General features: G+C 36.0%; 1 protein-coding gene and 2 non-coding genes across 4 annotated transcripts in view; 2 read left to right on the forward strand and 1 right to left on the reverse strand.

The window, feature by feature from the left end:
- The window catches only part of nvd (cholesterol 7-desaturase nvd), a 98,338-nt gene extending 96,766 nt beyond the window's left edge, over positions 1–1,572 (reverse strand). For both annotated transcript variants that reach the window (XM_087353239.1, XM_087353238.1), the window contains exon 1: positions 1,354–1,572. The gene's annotated coding sequence lies outside the window, so the exon portion shown is untranslated. The remainder of the gene's footprint in view (positions 1–1,353) is intronic.
- A 2,724-nt stretch (positions 1,573–4,296) lies between these two features.
- On the forward strand, positions 4,297–4,369 carry TRNAK-UUU (transfer RNA lysine (anticodon UUU)). Its single transcript has one exon. It is a non-coding gene; the product is annotated as a tRNA-Lys (tRNA).
- A 293-nt stretch (positions 4,370–4,662) lies between these two features.
- On the forward strand, positions 4,663–4,735 carry TRNAR-ACG (transfer RNA arginine (anticodon ACG)). Its single transcript has one exon. It is a non-coding gene; the product is annotated as a tRNA-Arg (tRNA).
- The last annotated feature ends 1,291 nt before the right edge of the window (positions 4,736–6,026 follow it).

Genomic DNA, 6,026 nt, shown 5'->3' on the forward strand with positions numbered 1-6,026 from the left:
ACAATTAGCTTCACATTCTTCTCCATACTGGGGATACTGAGAACGACCCGTTCTTCAAGTGTCTGAGCACTGCTCAACTTTTCGTTGGCTTCATCTATAGACATTCGTTAGGACTCCTTGGATGAGGGATCGGCCCGTCGCAAGGCCTCTACCTGTACACAGGACAGAACAACACAGAAAAACATCCATGGCTTGAGTGGGATTCGAACCCACGATCCCAGCGACACCATTCCCACTCCTCAGAACAAATGAGCATGCAGTAATATGTAATTTTAAAATAAGTACTCTACGAATAATCTTCATTTGACACGTCTATCTGTTTAACCTTTGAAGAGTCCAAATGCAATTCCTAATATTACAGTTCACGAAATTTCAAAACTTAGACTTAACTATGACAATGCACCACTTAACTCGCTAACGAAATGGAAATGTAGACGTCATAAACGTGTTTGCTGCAAATCTGTGCTTTTAGTTACCTGGTATGTATGCAGAAATAAAAGACGGGTTCTACAAGGAGTGTCTACTTTATTTGCCGTCTGTGCGCGGTAGAGTTGACCGACTTCCGTCACAGAGTTGGAACCATTGTAGAGTTTCCCTTCAGAGCCGGTTAAGTATTTGAGCATAGTGTTTCAACACGTACCAACTACTTCAAAATTCAATAACTCAGCATTTTGTTGACAGTGGTTTTATGAGTTTCGTTAGAGAAAGGCAGAGCTGTACCTGGCATTTATAAAACACCACGCCATGAAGACATACGGGATAGTGGAGGTATAGTTCCAGTCTTTCTTGACCTCAGCTGTAGGCGGAAGTGAGAGGTTAGCTATCCCCGGAAAAGTACTCCCACAGCACTCATTGTATGGGCCCCAGAGTCGGTCTGCACGCTGAGCTAAGAGAAAAATATATTTTGCCCTTTCGGGGAATCAAACCCGTCATCCATCCCGTAGTCATCCACCACACTGATTAAACTATCCCAACTCATACGGTTCGTATCTGTATGATTCTCGGAATAAAGAGTGATTGTATCTTCAAACATCATTAACCAATTAATCCTTGTAATGATGACGCGTTGTGTTATGTTTTAGGTACGAATCAAGTCTCACCCCACATCCTTCTTTAGAAGCAAATAGTCGTTCAGCTTGCCAATATAATACGTTTTCATGTCATGGAAATTGTTCGATTACACAATCCCAACACGCCTGTCAAACCGGCACAGTCTATCCAAACATTGTGGGATAAATAAATAAAATCTGGACCTTCTATATTAAATAGCGTGGCTTCTACATTATACCAAATAATGTGTCTATTAACATGCACTCAGATTTCCATACTTTAATACTGAGAAGTTTTTCTTACTTTATCTGTTCAGGATGGTTCTTCATGGAAAGGAATAACACAAACCACTGCAATTTTGTTGGAAATTCAACCTGACTTCAAAGAATTCGTATAACAAATAGCCCACAGTTGAATCACACTGGTTCACTCCGGCTAATAACATGCATAAATGCATAAAAGAATCATTGTAAAACCGCCATCACCCACAATACAGCAGCAGACGTCTCTAATGGTGGTAGGCTCACATGATGTCTCGGGATAAACGAGAAGGCAAACAGGGCAACGAGATAGTGACGTCATAAACCTCTGTTCGCCCTCTGTACAGGTGTATGATTCAATTAAACCTTCAAAGCTATATGTGCCACATGCTTTAACTGTGTGTTGTTGTTTTTTTAATTCATGGGTTTCAAATGATTCTCATCGTAAACGGGAATTATTTCCTCAAACAGCATTAGCTAAACAGTTGCTCATTGTATTGGAGAAGTGCCTCTTTCTTAATTAGCTTTTTGGTTGGTTGGTTTTGCTTGAAAGAGTTGAAGTTTTGTCATACTACCAGTAGGGCACACCACCAGACGAAGAAAATGCAATGTCAAAAATAAATGTAAAAGACCCACTATCCTGGTTAGCGTTAAAATTGCATGTTTCGTTATCTAGAGATAAGAGGATGTACGTAGTGAATCAATTAACATCCGCTAGATGGCAGCGCGATCGGAGTTGACTTTAGCCGGCGAAAACGTTGTGGTTATTATTACATCAATGATATTCTCAAAATGAGTTCGCTTCTTACTAATATTATATAACATTTCTGTGGAAGACAGTAACCAAACTTAACAGAGTTGGGCTCATATTTTGTAGAACGAATAATGTAAAAACTGTAGCAATTCACATGAGTTAAATTACAAATCCACCGTTAGAAAAAAAAACAATAAAAATGCATGCCCTATCAGTTTCAAGGAATCAAACTTGATTTGTTGTTACATAACTTCGGAAGAAAGACGAATAGGCTATTCTATAAATATAATTCTTAGAAGCGACCGAACAAAGCTGCTTTTGAATATCTTGGCAACAAAGTTTCAGAATCATGACAGGCAGGTATGTAACAACACGTAGCAAATTCGCGAAAAAAAAACACAGATTTAAAAAAATTAACACTGCTTTGAACTGATGCAGAAATGCGTTGTTACCGAAATGGAAAGGAAACGGAAAATGCACGTCTGGAAATTTGTCCCCTGTTCTTCCACGGACACTACGAGAAATGTAAAAGATTAACACAATTTTCACTTTCTTCGAAAACAATGAAATGTTACTTATTACACGACAGTCAATTATTTACAAATACCACCAATTCCAACCGAGACAGTATACACACATTTCATGAGGTTTCCGCATTACAGAGGCTACAGCACGATAGATAATTAAATTAATATTTGTCTTCCATCCTCTATACATTTTTAAAAATATTAAACACACTGAAGCACAGTTTCCGGCCCGAGGTTTCAAACAAAATAATTTTAACTTAGTCGGTACATTCATTCGGAATGGGGTTATTAAAGCAGGAGGACGGATCTAAAAGCTGCGAAACGTGTCACAGATAAATTGAAGGTTTTCAGTGAGAGTTAGAATAAACAGGACAAGTGGCATGCACCTCGACGTTCCAAGTTCGAATCCCGGTCAAGCCGGTTGGTTTACTATTGTGATTCGCGGAGACATTCTTGGAAGCAAAGAACACAACCGGCTGGGACGGAAGACTATTTGTTGGTCTACATGTGAAAGACTGAGAAGTTCACAGAGTGATTGATTCAATAACGTCATTCAGCTCTCCCGCTGTTACTCACATGCGTCACCTTCTAACATTTCATAATGCAGTGAACACAGTTCAATATTTTAAATAAAAACATTGCAGGACTGTCGTGTTCCCTATAAATGATTATAAAGGCGTCCTTGTTTCTGCACACATGATTATTGAATAGTTATTATCTTACATGTTAATAGGATAATGATTATGACTATGTGGATGTGTTTTGTATAAATCGTTATAGTCACCATGGTAACACTGTTACGCGACTTTCTGCCTAGTGGATAAAATTTGTAATTATGTATGTGTGTGTGTTACTTATACATTGTTCAAAGGTGAATAAATAAATAAGCACAAATAAATAGAAGATAAAAGCCTTAGACTAGAGCTACGCAGAGAAAGAACTCAAAAGAGAATAGAAAAATCAGAGGCAAACCAAAGTACCAAACTGATGAAACGTAAATCGCAAGAAATAAAAAATGAAGGAGAAAGTATACGAGAGAAATGAAGAGAAACGTAATTTGAAAGAGCTGCAGACTACGGAAAGAATGAGAAATAATAACCAGGAATCTATCACAAGAAACAACGGATAAAAATGATTATAATTATAATAAGAAAAAGTCTACTTGGTTGGTCTCGGAGTGAATGCAGTTTTAAAGAATTTAAGCGGTATATAAAACTAGTGCGATGTTACTACCTAGCAGGAGTCCATCTTTTTACACCGGCTTCCAGCAACGAGAAAATTTGGTATTCAAATTACATCGCTTATAAACGACAATTTTCACCATCACATGACGAAGAATAAGATTTTGCCAAACGCAAAATTATGTGATAAACTCTCTCGACAAGTTTCCTACATTTTTGGGCACGCATTCAATAAGGAAATGAATGTAATGTTTACCCAAATTATCTACGCCAGAAACAATGAAACTAAGAGTACTTTTGTATTCTACTGCCATCTAGTGAATCATACTGCCATTACGTCATCGATTCGTTACATAATAGTGTTATACAGAATTGATTTCATGTCATACAAGTAATGGTAGTTTTCTAGTGCACTGTGATTAAAATAAAATATTAATACATACATTATTCAACATTCTTCTATGTAATGAATGCTGTATTAATTAATTATCTTATATAGAGAATATGTAGACAAAAACTTTGAAGCCCGGATAGCTCAGTCGGTAGAGCATTAGGCTTTTAACCTAAGGGTCCAGGGTTCGAGTCCCTGTTCGGGCGTTTCTTTTTTTTATTTATTTTACTATTGTATTGTCTCAACGACTTGACCTACTTCTTCCAATTTTAATTATGGTTATTGTTAGGCACTGCAAATACAAAGAGAGTAATTAGATGAACATAGCCACTTCAAACGAAGCTAAAATGTCGTTTTTTCTGTGTCATATAGAATCCCTGAGATGGATATAATAAGGTTTTTCACAAAAGAAGTTACAGCATTAAAAATTAAGATATCACGTCAATAGGCAGCAGTTGCTCTAAAAAAAGTCCGGGTAATAAAGATATTTTCTAATATGGGCCCTGTGGCGCAACGGATAACGCGTCTGACTACGGATCAGAAGATTCCAGGTTCGAATCCTGGCAGGGTCGACATCATTATTTTTCTATTTTTTTTGGAACGTATTTTAAAAACCACTTTCAAACGTGTTTTTTAAAGTACAAAATAATTTCAAAGATGCCCGATCAGATATATCAAACACATCTTACCATTTATCAGTAAATCATCCTGAACCAGAAATACAAAACCTAAAATTACAAATTAAAACACATCCTCAATTATCCCATAAATCTTCAAAAATGCATTTACATAAGTGTTTGTAAATGCACTGATAACACTTGTAGTTATTAAGACAATAGTATAATGCAAAACATCAATTTTGTAAAGCAGCACCCCAGTATGTTGCTTCTGCCTCTCGATTTTAATTTCTTGTCACTGTTCACTATTAATGAAGTACATGTTTCAACCACAAACATTCATCATTAGGTTCTCAGATTGTACAAGAACTATTGAACATTTCCAGTGCAAGTAATAATTTCTTGCACTTGGTACTGTATTTCATAAAAATAAAATCTTAGATAAAATATACCAACTACCAATAGTATTTTACTTAAATTTTTCAAACAATGGGTTATAGCATGACAAGTTCTGCTGATATATTGTTGTATATGTGGATTAGTGTGTTGCATATTTCATGCCCTGCTGTTGAACAACAAAATACAATATATCATTAAAAAACCCACATTATTTGCATCGAGAACTTAGTTGAAACATGTAGTTCAGGAAAAACAGTGTGTAAAAGCGACAGAGAGAGCAAACTAAAATCAAGGAGTGATGTATAACATTAGCAACAGAATACAATTCAGTAACCAATTTCATACAAATAAATCTAAATAAAAACTCTAAATATAAACACATTTCATAGCCTACTGATACCTAACCAATAATGTTATTAACACGATAAAAATACATAACTACTGGAAAAAGACAAAGTTAAGTACACTGCAGCATAGCCACATAGAAAAAAATTAATATACAAAGTCCAGTGTAAAAATGGGGTGGCTCCAGTTTTCATGGTTACTAAATGCAACATGTGCTCTTACCTCTTTCACCAACGTTCTGTTAACAGTCTCAATGGATTCACAATAATATTCTTTGTGGTAATAAACACTTATAATTTTAATTAAATAATTTTATCGTTACCACAAAAATAAATCTGCAGCATGTAGTGAACATCTGCAAGTGTTTCCTTCCTCAACACTTAACTCTTTGGCTGCCTTCTTTGAAAAGATGTTATTCACCTTCTCACTTTGAAATGCTATTATTAAATCTATTCAAGAAAATCTCTGCTTTTATGGATCCCAAAGGACTACCAGGTTCAAT

Source organism: Zootermopsis nevadensis, unplaced genomic scaffold (genome assembly GCF_977971745.1).
Source record: "Zootermopsis nevadensis isolate Lab colony 2312 unplaced genomic scaffold, Znev_1.0 Znev_ptg000002l, whole genome shotgun sequence".
NCBI classification, from domain to species: Eukaryota; Metazoa; Arthropoda; class Insecta; order Blattodea; family Termopsidae; genus Zootermopsis; species Zootermopsis nevadensis.